The sequence below is a fragment of the Equus przewalskii genome, chromosome 18 (genome assembly GCF_037783145.1).
Source record: "Equus przewalskii isolate Varuska chromosome 18, EquPr2, whole genome shotgun sequence".
Taxonomy (NCBI): domain Eukaryota; kingdom Metazoa; phylum Chordata; class Mammalia; order Perissodactyla; family Equidae; genus Equus; species Equus przewalskii.
In genome coordinates, this window is record NC_091848.1 from 51,259,698 (window position 1) to 51,276,849 (window position 17,152).

General features: G+C 40.2%; 1 long non-coding RNA gene across 11 annotated transcripts in view; it reads left to right on the forward strand.

The window, feature by feature from the left end:
* The first annotated feature begins 3,727 nt into the window (after positions 1-3,727).
* Positions 3,728-17,152, forward strand: part of LOC139077047 (uncharacterized) — a 31,353-nt gene continuing 17,928 nt past the window's right edge. For 2 of the 11 annotated variants that reach the window (XR_011529221.1, XR_011529225.1), the window contains exons 1-2: positions 3,729-4,182; positions 4,268-4,342. This is a non-coding gene — a long non-coding RNA (uncharacterized lncRNA). Of the gene's footprint in view, positions 4,183-4,267; positions 4,343-17,152 lie in introns of all 11 variants that reach the window. The other 9 variants (XR_011529223.1, XR_011529226.1, XR_011529228.1 and 6 more) reach the window with 8 other exon arrangements.

Consider the following 17,152-nt stretch of genomic DNA (forward strand, 5'->3'; position numbering starts at 1 on the left):
TGTGACAAAGAAGTAAGAATACTCCCTCTTGTGGTTCTTGGAAAAATAATCCCTGCTATGAGAGCATCCTGAGAAAGCAGAACTTCTGGATTCAAAGCTAACTTGAACAGATAATTAGAACTTACCCTTTTCTCTCTGACCTGGTGCTGTGAAGCTGAGTAACCATCTTAGGCTGTGTTGACGTGGATCTCTTGTGACTTTGGACTGCTAACCCCAGGGAGGAACTGAGAAGGTGACACGAGGAAAGGACTCTTCAACCTGACCTGGAAAAAGCCTGCTTTCCAGTTGGAATTTTTCCCCTGCAGCATAAAAGAAATAGTAATTGTCATGAAATTTCTTCTTTTTTTAACTTGCAGTTGGTTCTCCAATGTGGCCTTGTACCTGCTCTTGGAGAAGCTCGCATTTAAGAGGAGTAAATTTGGCGTTAGAACACATCTCTCATTATTTTGTAAGATGGGTGTGAATGTATTTCTCAGCTTTACTTTTTTTCCCTGGTCTATCTGGAATCTTATGAATTTAGCAGCTTTGTTTTTCTCAGGGGATAGTCAGCTGAGAAACACTGGAAGTAGAAAATGCACTCCTTTCTTAAGAAGTAAAATAGGGATGACATCGCAATTGAAAGACAACACATATGCGATGCCAACAGTGGTTTGATGTGAGATTATCATTTGTTTTCTCATCATTCATGCTTCCTGCCTTTTTTTTTTTTTTTGAGGAAGATTAGCCCTGAGCTAACATCTGCTGCCAAGCCTCCTCTTTTTGCTGAGGAAGACTGGCCCTGAGCTAACATCCATGCTCATCTTCCTCTGCTTTATATGTGAGATGCCTGCCACAGCATGGCTTGTCAAGCAGTGTGTGGGTCCACACCAGGGATCTGAACCGGCAAACCCTCGGCCACTGAAGAGGAACGTGTGAACTTAACCACTGTTCCACCGACCGGCCCCCTCATGCCTCCTGCTTTTTGCTTCTCACGTCTCACTGTTAGAAACATGACATCCTCCAGTTCTGAGAGGGGTTGGCATCTGTGTAGGAAATCAATATCTATTTCTCTCTCTCTCTCTCTGATTCTCTAGTTAGGTTGCGCATATTGCTCTGATTTGCTCAGAAAAGTCCTGGTTTATACTCCTGTCCCTGTGTCCCATTTGGCTTAGGATTAGTTCCTTTTTCAATGAAAATTTTAACAGTTTCAATTTCATTATTCGTAAAATGCAACTTTAAGAATATTGGAGGCAGTTTTAAATTTAAATATTACATTGAAAAAGTACTTTTTTAGAAAAATACCTGTGACATGATATTAGAAGGAAAGAAAGTGATGAAAGCATGTGAATTGTGAGGGGGAAAGAAACTGCCTTGGACTGGATAAGGCACATTGCTTCTACTTATGTTCCACATGGGCCACCAAGGTCCGTGGCTGCTGGGAACTATAGCTTGACTGTTGGCCTGGAAATAAGAAATGGGTTTGGGAAACATCTAGTCAGTCTCTGTCACGTTATCTTAGAACAAATGACTGGAGGGAGGGCATGAAAGATATATGCAGCATAAAAAAGAGATGGTGTTATTCACACCTTAGAGAAAAAGAAACTGAGTCTCAGAGGAACTGAGAAAATTGCTCATGGCCACACCATCAAGAAGGGGCAGAAGTAAGCACCCAGCTTGGGTGTACTTGACTTCAAGTCCCAACATGTACTATCGTACCCCAAAGCTCACTTTCTAGTTTCCAGAAATCACACTTTATAGCACCATTTCTATCTTTATCTGTGGTTAACAGAAGCTAAGATTTAAGTGATTTAGGTTATTATTTCTATTTTGCCTGAATTACAATACTCGCATATATTTTTGAAAGCTATGACTAAGTATAAATATTGAAAGGATTTATATACACTTACCAATAATTTATACTTGATTTGAACTTTCTACTTATGAAAGCCCATTTATTACCTTAATCATACACGGACAGAAAATAGCCTTTCCTTTTTCCTATGTATTTATCTATTTTATGTTTTTCTGATGAGACCACAGAGTTAGAAACAAAATCTCATAGGACATCTTCTCATTTTTTCTGGGTTAAGCATACGTACGTAACCTGGTTCTTGCTTGGGGACTTCCATCACTTTTGAGGGTAGTGTAATATCAACCTGGAAGGTGTCTCTTCTTATATGCATCATTCTCTCCCACGTAAATGATCTTGAGACCCATGAAAGGAAAATAAAATTCTGAAATTAAATTCCCCATTGCCTTTGTTTACTGGCTGGTTTAATAGAACACCTCTCTAAAAACATATAATAAATTGACCAATCCACTTTGCTATTTTCCCACTCTTTCAGAAGTCAAGACACATCACTGATTTTTTTTTTTTTTTTGTCACACAGACAATGAATAGAATTAAGCGGATCTTAGAAAGCGTTGGGGAAAAATACAGGGAGATCCATATGACGTAGCTTGGTAGGAGTGGGCTGTCCTGGTTTTTGGAGTTCGTTTCTGCCAAGGATGGTCTTACCTGACACCTGTCAACAAGCAAAGTCAAAAAACATTAAAGCTTGTTGGTGGACTTTAACGTCCTCTCTTACCTTTCTGCCTGCCTCTTCTACAGTTCAGCCCCAGCTCAGCTTTGGGCTGTCTGTGTGTTTAGAGCAAACTGCATGGAAAAAAGTGAAAGCAGAGGACACGATCCTTCCTCCCCATAATGCTCACTCTGTTCTGGCTTGGGTTCTGCTTGAGTCTATACGTAGAAAACAAAGCCCAATTTTTCACTTGATTCCAGACCTGCAGACGTTCTTGCAGAAACAACACTGATTATTTCTCTACCTATCCCTTCTGGAAATGTGTTTGGTTTATTGTTACTTTGCCCTTCCCCTTTCCAAGCACAGAAACTCTGAGGAGGCCTGTAAGCTAGGCAAGCATAAATCCCCATTTGTCTCAAAGTACAAGTCATACATTTAGCTGCTCAGCAAGAGACATACTCTCTCTGTTCCACGGAGAGCAGAGGCTCAGTGTGCTCAACATTCTGACCCACACGAAGCTCAGAGATCCCATATCAACAGTATGTAAATGTGGCAGGAGAACAGGCTGTGGACTCAACTAGAATTCAGACATGTCTGGACATGCCCGGTGTACTGGTAAGGCCATCTCCTCAAAAGGCTTGTTTTTCGGATGGACTAAAGAGATTTCTGAGAAAGTGTTTGTCCTAAGACAGGAGGGTTTAACCCTATAACAAAACCTTAGTTGTCTGGGTGGATGGGTGATTCTACATACAGCATCAAAATTTTCATTTTCATTTGACTTGTAGCCAAGACGGTATGGGATTCAGGTTTAAATCCTGTGGGGAGCAATGTTTCTGTTCCTAAACCCTAAAGGATCTAATTTTCTAAAAACTCTCAAATGGAGATGCACAAGCAGTGCTTTACTGGAGCTCTCAGAAACAGATGCAGAGGGAAGAGAAACTCTTCCCTTCATGGCAACTGGGGTAGACAGGATTCTAAAGAGGCTTTCCTCTAGTTCCCCCCACGGCCCCCCACCCCATGCTTATTCATTCAAACAGTAATCTAGGTACATCTTTGAAGGGATTTTGCAGGTGTAATTGAAGTCCCAAAGTATGGATAAAGTATGGATATTATCCAGGTGGGCCTGATCCTATCAGGTGAGCCCTTCTAAGGCAGAGAGTTTTCTGTAGGCAGGAGCAGAAAAGGGAATCAGAGACTCAAAGCACAAGGGGGCTTGGTGCACTGTTGCTGGGTTGAAGATGGAGTGGGCCTTGTGCCAAGGAATTCAGATGGCGCCTTTCTGACAGCTGGCAGAGAAACATGGACCTCATTCCATATTTGGCCAACAACCGGAATGAGTTTGGAGGCAGATTCTTTCTTAAGGCCTCCAGATAAAAGCCCAGCCCAGGGAACACTTTGATTTCAGCCTTGTGAGACCCTAAACAGAGAACCGAGTTGAGCCATGCCAGACTTCTGACCCACAGAAATGTGAGATAATTCATTTGTGTTCTTTTAAGTCACTGCATTTATGGTAATTTGCTCTGCAACCATAGAAAACTAATGCAGTAACAGAATATGATGAGTCTTTGTATCTTGTGGGACCCAGGCCTCAGCTGTGGTGGGAGGCCCCAGCGTCCCGCGGACCTGGTGGTGTACAGCGGATGCCAGTGGTAAATGGTGAAGCATGGTAAGGAAAGACTCGGTGAGTGCTTGTGAGACATCCCCTAGGAACACCCAGAAATTCTCCTGGGTGGGGGAAATAACCAGTGAAATTGGAATCGTTACAGTTAATGTGAGCCACCAGAACCTACAGGCTGATGAAGTCTAGGGAAATTGACTGCACACATCTCCACAAAGTGCAGGTTAGTTCAATCTCCAGCACCTACTTCATTCCGCAAAAGAGATATGGGTTTGTTTTTCTCCCCTGATTTATTTCTCCCCATTCCTAAATTCCCTTGCCTTTTTCCTGGGTCCTGATCTCTTTTGGTAGATGCCAAGAGATGGATTTAGCGAGGACATCCTTGGATAATGAAAACAGTAGAAACAAATATCTTATTCTTTATTATTAAGTCTTGAGATAAAATAGCAACTTATTCTTAAGAGAGATGTCTTTTTCAGTATACTTAGGTGCCTTCATCACAAACTTCCTATTAAAAAACCAGCAAGCAAACATTTTGTATTGGGTTCTTAACAAAAGAAACTTGATCAAAGTATGGAAGAGTAGGGATGTCTCATTTTTAAAGCTAAGATACAGATTAGTACAGAGATGATTGTAATATAATTGTACTGTAATTTTCTAAGAATATTATTGGGAGACAATTCCCCACAGATCTCTTGCATTTCTGCATTTCTTCTGAATGGATTAATTGACAGCTTCTGTTCTGGACTATCTTTTCAAGGGTGTTTGTACGACAAATAGCTTTGGAAGATAAAGATAGTGTCTCTCTGAGGCAAAGGGCAGATTTGTTTGCTGTCCATGATAAGAAAGATAATATCTCCTTCTGCAGCAAAAGTTGGGCAAATTTGTTGGCAGTGTTCTTTCAAAGTTTGGTGTTTCCTGAGCTCAGGGCATCTCAGCTCTGATACGAACCCTGTGTGCACCAGGGGACCAATTTGTCCTAGTTTGCCTGAGGCTTTCCTGATTATAGCATCAAGTCTTGAATACCAGGAACCCTTCAGTTTTGGGTACACCAGGGAGTTGGTCACCCTAGTGAGCTTCCTGCACCTGAGATGCTCCGTAGCACCCCTATGGGATTTGGGGGGCAGGGAACACATGTAAACTTGAAGCTCATGCTGCCACCGTGCTGTGAGTAATAAAATCCTTTGGCTCTGACCCAGGAGTCTCGTGTCTTTGGTTAGCACCCTTAAACCTCTGGTGGGCCTACTTGTTAGGTAGCAAGTACAGTAAAATATCAGACCCTTCACCGTTCTTCACAAATATAAGTCTAGTAATTGCTGGAATTGTACTTGGACAAAAGCCTATTTTAGATTGGAGGAATGGAGTAAGTCCGTAAGCTTCCTCTAAAGTTTTCCAAAAGCTGTCTTATGAAATGAGTAATTCAAAAGCAAATCAGCTTATGAAAGTGACTTTGTAAGATCTTATATTATTTTTATTTCCCTTGTAATTTTTTTCTCTTACTCATAGATTATGTAGAAGTGTATTGCTTAATTTCCAAATATCTAGGAATTTTTCTAGTTATCTTTATGTCCCTGTCCTTTAGTTTAATTCCATTCTGGTGAGAAACATGCTGTATGATTTCTATTTTTTGAAATTTGTTAAGATTTGCTTTGGTCTGTTTTGGCAAACATATAAATGCAGCTAAAAAAATTGTACTTTGCAGTTGTTGACTGTAGCGTTGTCTGAAGGTCAATTAGGTTAAGGTGGTTTGTTGTGTTGTTCAAATCTTCTACAGTCTTACTGATTTTTTGTCTGCTTATTCTGTCAGTTATTACAACATTTCCAATAATGATTGTGGATTTGTCTCTTTTGCCTTTAACTATTAGGTGACACAAATTTAGGAATGTTTTATCTTCCTATTTAATGGACTCTTACATTTTAAAACATCACTCTATTTCTAGTAATATTTAAAGTCTACTTTGCTTGGTATTAGTAAAGCTATAGTAGCTTTCTTTTGTTTAGTTGTTGCATGGTATGTATTTTTCCGTTCTTTTTATTTTTTCTGTGTTTTGTATTTAGAGTATGTCTCTTATAAACAGCATCTAGCTGGATCTTTTTTTTCTTTTTAATTCAGTCTCACAGCCTGTCTTTTAATTGACATCTTTGGTCCATTTATATCTCATATAACTGCTGATATAGTTGGTTTTACAGACTGAATGTGTCCCCCCAAAATTCATCTGTTGAAACCCTACCCCCAGTGTGATAGTATCAGGACGTGGAGCTTCGGGGACGTAATTAGGATTACAGGAGGTCATGAAGGCGGAGCCCTCATGAATGGGATTAGTGCCCTTAGAAGGGGACCTCGCTTCCTTTCTCTGCTCTCTGCCATGTGTGGATACAACAAGAAATCAATAGTCCGCAACCGGGAACAGGGCTCTCAACAGAACTCAACCGTGCTGGCACCCTGATCTTGGGCTTCCGGCCTCCTGAACTGTGAGAAATAAATTTCTGTTGTTTGTAAGCCATCTATCTTACGGTATTTTGTTCTAGCAGCCCAAACTAACTAAAACAATTGGGTTTACATCTACCAGCATATTATGTGGTTTCTATATAACCCATTTGTTCTTTGATCCTGCACTTCTCCTTTCTTGAATTATTTTTGATTAATCAGGTATTGTTTATTATTCCATTTTCCCTCTACAGGATTTTTAGTTATGCATTTTAAAAATTATTCTATTGGTGGTTTCCATAAAATTCCAATATACATCCGTAACTTATTGTGACCTACCTTAAATTAATAGCTTTACCAGTTACTGACCAATATAAGAACCCTGCAACAGTTTAATTCCGTTTAACCCCCTGCCAGCATTTGTGCTAGTGGTGTCATCTATATTAACATCATGAGGCATTGATATGAATTGAGGGGAATTTGAATGCAGATTTTTGGATCTTTCTCTCAATTCCTTTCCTGTCTGGGATTTTGATGCTCAATTCCAAGCCACTTTGGCAGTCCTGAACTCAGACCTCTTTCCCTCCAGTCCAATAAGACTGTCACTTTCTGTTTGAGCTATATTCCCTGCATCATAGTTTGAAAAATGCCCCCAGGACAAAGCCATAGCATGGATGTAGAGCTCACCATATGTGCTTCCCTTCTCCCAGGGACTGCGAGAGTCCTGCCTGTCCTGGTTTCTTGCCAGTGCCTTCAGACATTCGATTTATGCATGTCATCCAGCTTTTATAGTTGTTTTTGGCAGAAGGGTTAGTTCAGTACCAGCTCCTTTATCATGCATGGCTGAGACTGGAAATCCCTGAGAACATTTTTATAAACAGAAATGTCTCCTCATCTAACATTTGGTATACCAGTGGTATAGTTCATATAAATGCATGATCATTTTCCTTTATCTGTTTTCAAAGTAATGAGATGATTCTCTAGCATCCTCCGATATAGACCCATTATGATTATTTTTACTATCATTTTGAACTCACAATCTTAAACATATTTAAATTTAAACATTTTGTGCTTCAATCCAGGGTAGGTATTATTCTTAGAGGTGCTCAAATTTTTCCTTCTCTGACCATTGGGACCCTCTTTACATTAGCTGCGTGGGTCGTTTCGACACGATCTTGGTGGTCTTTGATACCTTGCTTGTGATATGTATGACAAGATATTCCAGGACCGTCTTGTGTATTTCTTCTCCCCTTAGGCCTGCTGTTTATCTAAGGAACCCAAGATATAGTATGAGAGGAGGATCAAGGATAGGTTGTGTTCTCAGGGCACTGCCGAGTTTCAGTGAAAGCAAGATGGTAAAGAGACGAACCAGAGGAAAAGTTGAAGATTTAGGTGATTTTGCTGATTACATTTTATGATTTCTAGATGGCAGAGAGAAAGATTCTTGGAGGTAGGAAAAGGAAGGGAGATTAGTTAAAACTAATGAGTAGATGGAGAAAAGGAGATGGAGAATGAAAGCCTGGTGAATACTAACATGCATTGTATATTAAACCACTTAGTATATGTGTGCTTATTTTTTGTCCTACAAAATTTCAGCATATTAAAAATCACCATCGAAGAACTCCCATGTCACTGATAGGTGAGTAGATTCAAGTTGACTGTTGGAAGATATTTGTTGGCCATGCCTTCGTTTTGATCAAAGATTTGTCTGGAAAATATGTCTGTACAGAGCTCAGAAAATGTGAGAATTTCCTCCTTTTCAATATGCTATTAAAGTTGTCCCCTTTAAGTAGAGGAAGGAATCCTCAGCCACTGTAGAGAATGAATGAGTAGAATGGGCTGTAATTAATTTGTACATTTTATTCAGTAATACCTCTCCTCTGTTCACTATTATGTTACTATTGTTTTAGTTGTAATACATACAAAGACATTTATTTCATCTACATTTATTATTTAAAGAGTCTTAATGTATAATCTGCTGCTTGATATTTTCTGTTGAGTTGATGTATTTTAGAGAAATTCCTGGGATGAACAATATAGTTATTCACAATGTTATCTTCCTGGGTAGAAGTCTCCTGGAATAGCGAAGTTATGCAAATGAAGAGAGTTGAATAGCCAAGTTCTGTTAATGTTGACAGCAAAGTGTGTGTGTTTGTGTGTGTGTGTGGTACACAGTTTTGATTCTCACTATGACAGATGAGACAATATCTCTGACTTCAAGAATTTCATTGTCTAGTGGAAGAGACAGGTAGGTTAGAGAAAATGTTTAAGATAAGTAATCAGTCCTTTAAGAAAGTATGCCTGAGCAGCAAGGAGCACCATCAGCTTCACCGAGGAAATGATCTGTGAGCCTTCTTGTTGGAGTTCATCCACAGTGGAAGGAACCATTCCAAGCAGAGGGAACAGCGTGTGCCAGGGTGCATAACGGAGAAAGACAGGAGATAAGGATATCGTGTGGCTAAATCTAATGGGTCTTTATGCCATGATAAGGAGTTTGCACTTTCTGTCCTATACCAGAAGGGGAAAAAATTTGTTGGTTGAAATTAGGTAGGGGCAAGAGAAATTTAGTTAGTAGACTATAACCAGAAGATTTTTAGTAGTTAGGTATGGGAGATAGGGAAAAGCGCAGGTTAAGTGTGCTTCCCAGATCTCTAGTTTTGTAACTGGATAAATAATAGAGAGGAGTGGGGTAGAATGGAAACGAGCAGGCCTTCACATTGGGGGGATGTGAATATGGTGAATTTGATATTTATGTATCTCTATTAATATATTTATCTATAGTTGTGTGTGTGTCTATATCTCATAGTATTTTTTTAACCTTATCTATCTCTTCAGACGACCTCTCTACTTTTCACAGATAACGAAATGTATTCCCATGTTTTTATTAGGAAACATTTATCTTGTCTTGCTGCCCTTTCAGCTGTTTACTTGTTCTGCAAGCTTTCATGTTTTCTTGAATAATCTTATGTACCCAGTGGATATTTTTATAATGAAAAGTCACACATAGGGCTTTTTCTCATAGAGATAATATTAGTCGCTTCAAGAAAGTGTCATCACACAAAAATGAGCCAGATTGAAAATTAGCAGGAGATGCCTTGCTGGTTGCAGCCATGAAAGGGGTTCAGTACATGCCAGCTGATTTAGACTTTAAGGCAGGAGTTAACCGGAAATCCTTGAGGACTCAGGCAGCATGGAGGCAGACAGGCAGGACAATGTCGGAATGGAAGAGAAGGCACAGTCTCATGCATTTTTGGCTTGCATTAGAGCCTGCCAGATTAACTGCGATTTCAATGACCTTGCTATTTATTTCACGTATAATTTTAAAATTGAAATGTTTACACTTCTGTAAGTGCAAATAGCGAGAGAGATATGGATTCGAATTTTTTAATTTTTTTTGTGGCAGGCGTCCCACATATAAAGTAGAGGAAGATGGGCACGGATGGTAGCTCAGGGCCAGTCTTCCTCAGCAAAAAGAGGAGGATTGGCAGCAGATGTTAGCTCAGGGCTAATCTTCCCCCCCAAAAAAATTTTTTTAAAAATGAAGTTTTTAATTTAAATAGTTCCCTGGCTTGCTAGGAGGTAGCACAGAGTTACGGAGAGTCATGGAGTGCCATCACAGCGTCTCTCGTTTGTCTTTCTGCCTCAGCTTAGGGCCTTGTTACCTCACTCCTGACCTATGGAAATAGACTTTTATCCTGTGTGTTCCTCTTTCCAGACCTCCTTCCTTCTGATACATTTCAAACGCTGCTAGAAAGAACTTTAGATGCCAGTCAACCAGTCTCAACAATATGCACGTTGTTAAATGAGTGAAACAAGGAGACCGTTAGACTGAGGTGGCTCCAATGCTGGGACAGCCTACGTAAGCAAACCAAAATCTAAGTCTATAGATGCCTGAGGCTGAGGAAATCAAGACACTAAGGAGAGCAAGTCACGAACAGCCAGCTAGACTTTAAGCTACAGCCAATCCAATAATTTCCTTTCTTTGCTTCCATGCTTTCTTTGTATAAGTCTTCCCCCAGGCTCCTGGCCAAGGAGAGCATCTAACCACTTCTGGTTTGGTGCTACCTGATTCAAACTGATAAAGGCTCAAATAAACTTCTAATTTTTAAAATATGCCTCAGTTTATCTTTCAACAATGTTCTCCATGTGCATTTGTATTTTAACCAGACCTCTATCTTTTGCTTTTTTTTTTTGAGGAAGATTAGTCCTGAGCTAACATCTGCCATCAATCCTCTTTTTCTTTTTTGCTGAGGAAGACTGGCCCTGAGCTGCCATCTGTGCCTATCTTCCTCTATTTTATATGTGGGGTGCCTGCCACAGCATGGCTTGCCAAGCAGTGCCATGTCCACACCAGGGATCTGAACCAGCACAGGCCAGGCCGCCAAAGCAGAACGTGTGAACTTAACCACTATGCCACCAGGCCAGCCCCCCATCTTTTGCTTTTAACTTCAATATAGAGTTAATGTTCTTGAAATTTCTTTCCAAAAAGCTTGAATAAAGTCCAAATATTTTACCCCAGCATTTAAAGCCTTCCATGATCTGGTTGCAGATTTATCAAGCACTCTTCCCTTTGGCCATCCTGAACCACTACCTGTTTCTCACTCACCTCACTTCACTGTCACACAGCTGTACTGTCCATCACCGGAGTGCAGGCACCACGAGGGCTGATCTCCGGGCAACAGAGCGATGGGAAGGTTTTGAAGTGAATGAATTCTTTGTTCATTTGTCTACCTCCTCCTCAACCTCTGCATATCTAAATTCTGTGCTTACTTTAAGGCTCAGATCAAATACTGCTTCCTTCAGGATGCTTTCCCAGATTCCTTTGCACATTAAAGTCATGCCATCTGGATTCCCACAATATTTTATTTATCCCTCTTTTGTGATGCTTATTTTCTTCCTGAAATTATTGTTCTCTGGAATTGAGTCATTTATATTTATTTTTGTATCTTCCCTAGACCCTAGACTCATGGTTCTTAGCACATAGTAGGCACTTAGTTAATGTTCCTTGAGTCCATTAATTAATACTTAAAGTGAAAAGAGAACTGGGAGGTGATTGTTACATGAAATTCCTAAACCTCTAGAATAGGTTCTATGTAAACACACATATGGATCTCTCATGAAAACAACAACAAAAACCAAGTGAAAATAAAATCACAGCTAATTTTGGTATTACCATTCCACTGATTGACAACTTTGGTAATAATAATAGCCATGCTTTATTGAAAACTGACTCTGCCAGGCAATCCAATCCCTTTACATATATCATCATGGATCTTCAACACTTATGAGGGTCTATATTCATTTAAATAATGAGCGTATTGAGGCTGAAGCTGAGTCTTGTGTTTGCTATGTATGTGAACTAAAATTTAAGTATGGGTCTGACTGACTCCAAGGCTCTTCCCGCTAGGCCGTGCCTTCACACTCTTTGGGTTCAGAAATCCTTTTAGTGCACTAAGGGAAACGTCTTGTGTGATGTCCACAGTGGAGACACAAACATGCCCACAGAATCTCGGCATCTGCACTGACAGGCCTTCATTTCCCTAATGGAGATTTGATGACTATATTGCTAACAAAGGAAGAAGGCTCCCTTAGTAAAACTTTTAGGCAAGTCCCAAAATTTAAGTTGATCCTCGTCAACACTTTCTGTAATAATTAAATGTTACAACCTAGAATCTAGTGGTGAAAGGAAACTTTGGGAGTATTCCTAGCTGTGCTACCTGACTACAGTTTAAAGATCTGTATATTCTGAGGACCAGGAGGTCACAGGATTGCCTTCCTCTGTGCTGCCTCGTTAACCTAACAATCCCCGCCTCCTCTATCTGCAGTGACCCCTGGGATACGCTAGTTGTAATGTCTCTGGAGTCAGCGGAAGGTAAAACCACACAGGTACAAAATAAGTTAACTGCAGAATTGCCAGTTTTATTTCACAGCATCAGCAGACTTTTGTCCTTGTGATTTTCTTTCTTGTTACAACTTATATAGTATGGCTAAGTTAATGAAGTTTTAATTCTGTTATTGTGCAGTGGGTGTTCATTATATTTCACACAGGAACTGGCAACATTACCACTCTTTCCCTCCATTTCCCTAACCATCTGAGTTAGGTAAGTGAGGGACGTTCTAGCTCTTTCTTGATCGTCTCCTTTCTACTCCTCTACTCTGTCCCTGTCGATAAGGAGATTTTCTGCCTTCCCACTTCAGCTCTTCTTTTAGTACTTTACAGTAGTAATAATTAATGAATGGAAATCATCTCTATTTTTTATATGGTGATTCATATTTTGCATATCTATTATCTTGGCCTGAAAATAACAATCTACAGAAGGTAGACTTATAGTATTTTCATCTCCATTTTACAGATAAGGAGACAGGTCCTTTTCCTTTCATTTTTTGCTGAGGAAGATTTGCCCTGAGTTAACATCTGTGCCAATCTTCCTCTATGTTTTTGTTTTTAGTACATGGGTCACCAGCACAGCATGGCTGCCAACAGAGCAGTGTAGGTCTGCACCCGGGAACTGAACCCTGGCTGCCAAAGCAGAGCACGCCAAACTTGACCACTAGGCCACCAGGGCCGGCCCAGTCCTTTTCCTTTTGGATGTGAGAAAAATAGCGTTTGTAGTTCTGCGCTCATCAGAGCCACCAACTTCAAGACTGTATTGTTATAGCAGAGGACCAGGAGATACACAAGCTGAACTAGGGTTCCTGTTCCTCATTTTCTCATGGACTTATCACTAAGTACAGCACTGAGTGAAGAGCACGGCCTCAGGGCTTGGGCAGCAGGAGGACAGGTCTCAGCTCTGACCCTTAGAAGCTGCATGTTATGGGCGAAGTTAACTGAACTATCAAAACCTCAATTTCCTATTCTGAAAAGACAAGGATTATGATATTTCTACCTCCTTCAGTGAAAGAATGTTAGGAACTATTTAATTTCTGGGTCATCATCATTGTACTCACACTCATCTATTCAAACTAGGCAGGGTGTTCCAGTATTCATTCATTCCTTCAAGAAATATTTGAGTGTCCATCACGTACCAGACATTGTGCAGAAAACAGGACACACAAAGTCCCTAACCTCATAGAGTGTACACAGCAGAATGTCGAAGTTCTTCGGAGATCAGAGTGTACCCAGCAGAATATCTAAGAATATTCAGATGTCAAAAGGTCAGGATTTTGATAAGGAGCTAAATAGGAAACTGGCAATGAACTGCAGTAAGGGAGCAGGAAAACCAGGCAGGGGCACTGCTGTCCTAGAAATCAAGAAACCAAGCTGGGAAACTGTTTCAAGATGGTGGTAGTGGTCAATTGCGTTAAATACCTCTGAGAGTTAGAGTGAGCGAGAGCCTGAGAATGGAACTTTGATTCTGGCCAGATGGACACCATTGGTGTCTGTGATAAGGGCGGCTTTAGTGAAGGGCAGCAGAACAGAAAACTACTTGGTACACGGGAATTTTAAAAAACGAATTTCCAGCATCCCTAGCTCATGATCACTAGAACTCTCTTGTTCTAAAAAATATTCATCCTGGGGCTGGCCCACTGGCATAGTGGTTAAGTTCACATGCTCCACTTTGGCAGCCTGGGGTTTGCAGGTTTGGATCCCAGGTGTGGACCTACATGCCGCTCATTAAGCCACGCTGTGGTGGCATCCCACATACAAAATAGAGGAAGACTGCCACAGATGTTAGCTCGGGGCCAATCTTCCTCACTGAAAAAAAACCCCCAACAATATTGATCTTTCGGTGACGTGGCTGACTCACTCAAATTGAGCATCAGTACTACTGCTATCAGTATGCCTATTTACTTTCAAGTCTTTATCATGTATCAGAATACCTGGAAATATGCCCTTTGAACTAGCCTACTCATTGCTGGTTTTCTTTTATCCATACCATTGAGCGGAAGGAGCCTAATACCCAAGGACAAACATTCATCATCCTGTTTGCCTAATATCTAGCATTTTATAATGTTTGATAAAAACATAACTTGGTGGTCTAAGTTCTTCAATATTTTGAGAGATTCTGGCCATTTTAAGGAACTCGTCTGCCACCATTTTCAGCCTTCTTTCAGTACATGGCACTTGTCCCATGTAGAACAAGATATGGACATCTTATCTTCTAACATTGGTTTAATTTATTTCTTGTAAAATAACCATGAGACAAGCAAATTTGAGTAAATCTCTCATTGATTTGTGTTTTTTTTGGTCTCAAATTTCAATGTATGATGACTTCTGGCATTTGATGTCTTGTTTGGGGGAAAATGTTGGGAGATTGGAGAGAGGGTGTGTGAGCTTGCTATGGAGCTTCATTGGCGGGGCCGGGGTCTCTACCTTTGGAAAAGAATCACCCTCATGTTTGACACAGGATACTACAATTCTCTCTAGAAGTCATAAATGATATTTCAGCCTGAGTTGGCTTATCAAATTGCTAGAGCCAAAGAGAATCCATTCAGAGAGATTTTAACACTTCGAAAAAGGTTTAAAACTGTTTCCATTAAAAAATTACCATAAAAAGAATGTATAGTAAAATCTGTGATTACAACATGTGGAATAGCTGACATTTGACCGTAGTGTTTTCTCCTTGTTGTTATTAGCACGACATAAGAGAAATACATAGTATCTTGATTTTAGAAAGCAAATTTGATGAAGATTTAGAGAACAGCTAGGATTTTTTTTTTAAGTTTAAGTGCAAGTATTTTGTATGTGAATGAAGCATGGGTTTGTTTATTTTTCAATAAAAGCCTTAAGTCTTTATTAATATATGGAGATATAGAAATTGGCTTTATTGGTGACAAACAACAGATCCTTTCAACATTTGAAAAGAAAAAATGCTATTTGCTTAGCATTCTGATTTGTAAAGACAGAATTTTAAATATGAATACCTTCAAGATTTTTGTGTGTGTGACTGAGATGAGAACAGTTTTCTAAGGCTAGTGGCTCTCTTCATCTGCCTTCCTAACCAAGAGTGCGAATAGCAAGCTTTTCACCCAGGGATGAGCTCCTGCCTGAGGTAGCAGGACCATGAGCAATTTAGGTCATTGCTGCATTATGTGAGACAGAATACGTTGTTATTAGATTCACAATACCATTTACATGAAACTTTTATTGAGAGAATCTGTGCGTGCTTGCCTGTCATTGAATATTTGCCGTAAGGCCAGAGGGTCAACGCCATAAAGCTGTTTCCTTCAAGTAAAAGCTATTCACCAAACAGAGAAATCATAGCTATCATGTTTAAAGGTACATGAGTATATAGGAAATGAACGGGGCCTCCAGTTCACACATCCTGCTATTTCTTTGTGTGGATTGCCTTGGGGAATAATATTTTTAAAAATATAGGTAACAGTCATAGAAGTTAGAAATGGGAGATCATTGGCTTCTCACTGCTCACATTTGCTAAGACTCTTAGGAAGATTTTCCCAGGGCACATGAATCAGTTTAATAATGATTGCTGCCAGTTGGTGGCTAGACATCAGACTGCCAGCCTACTCGACAGTGTTGCCATCTGCTATGTGGATTCACAGTGTGCTGCCGCTACGCACCACCTCATTAAGAACGGGACCCTTGTGAGCCATAGACAGTAGCTTATTCAAGTGAGCTGAAGCAGACTCCTCCTGGAGCCACATTTGTGCAGGCTGCACGCAACTCACGGTATTTGGGAATTGCTCTATGCTCATCATGCAGTCTGATAGCTCACTGTCTCTGATCATTTAGGTGTTTAGGCAAGCTCCTTATTTCAAAGTAATGTTAAAATACAAAAATGATTATTTCAAACATTTGTAAAAAATATTCACTCCATTTTTTTTTTTGGTAATACAGTTACAGCTTGAAATGATATTAGTCAGTGGTTTGCCAAACACAAATATTTAACAAGTTAAGCATGTTATCATCCAGTGGACTTTTTTGGATATTTTCCAGTTCTGAAGATTTTTCAGTTTGTGGACATCCTACTGCCCAGTGTTTATTTCTTGGAAACAGATTTTCGAAGGCTTTCATTTTTTTCCCTTTTCTTCTCCTACTAAAGATCCAAAGGCAGCTGTGAATGCAAAATATTTGTATTTTTCACACAGAAATGAGTGCATTTTATCCAACACCACTGATGACCTTAGAGATGTAAGCATTTTTACAGGAAGAAGAAAATTTATTTGCATAGGTCATATTATATTTAGATCTTTCCCATCTGCCTCAATGGGTAACGAGTTCTGTTGCACTTTAAGCATTAGAGTTACACCTCAAAATTGGGCTGGTTTTGAGCCAGCCCTGCTGGCCTAGTGGTTAGGGCTTTCTGGTCTCTGCTTTGGAGACCCTGGTTTGGTTCCAGGGTTTGGAACCACACCACTCGTCTGTCAGTAGCCATGCTGTGGTGGTGTCTCACATAGAAGAACCAGAAGAACTTACAACTATACACAACTATGTACTAGGGCTTTGGGGCTGAGGTAGGGATGAGGAAGAGAAAAGGAGGAAGATTGGCAACAGATGTTAGCTTAGGGTGAATCTTCCCCTAACAACAACAAAAAATGGAGCTGGTTTCAAATTTCAAAGGAATTCATGGGCTGGTGTTCAAGTCCCAGGCACCCCTCCCCGGCTTCCCACACAAGTACTTACCTGTTCTCATACCTGTACTT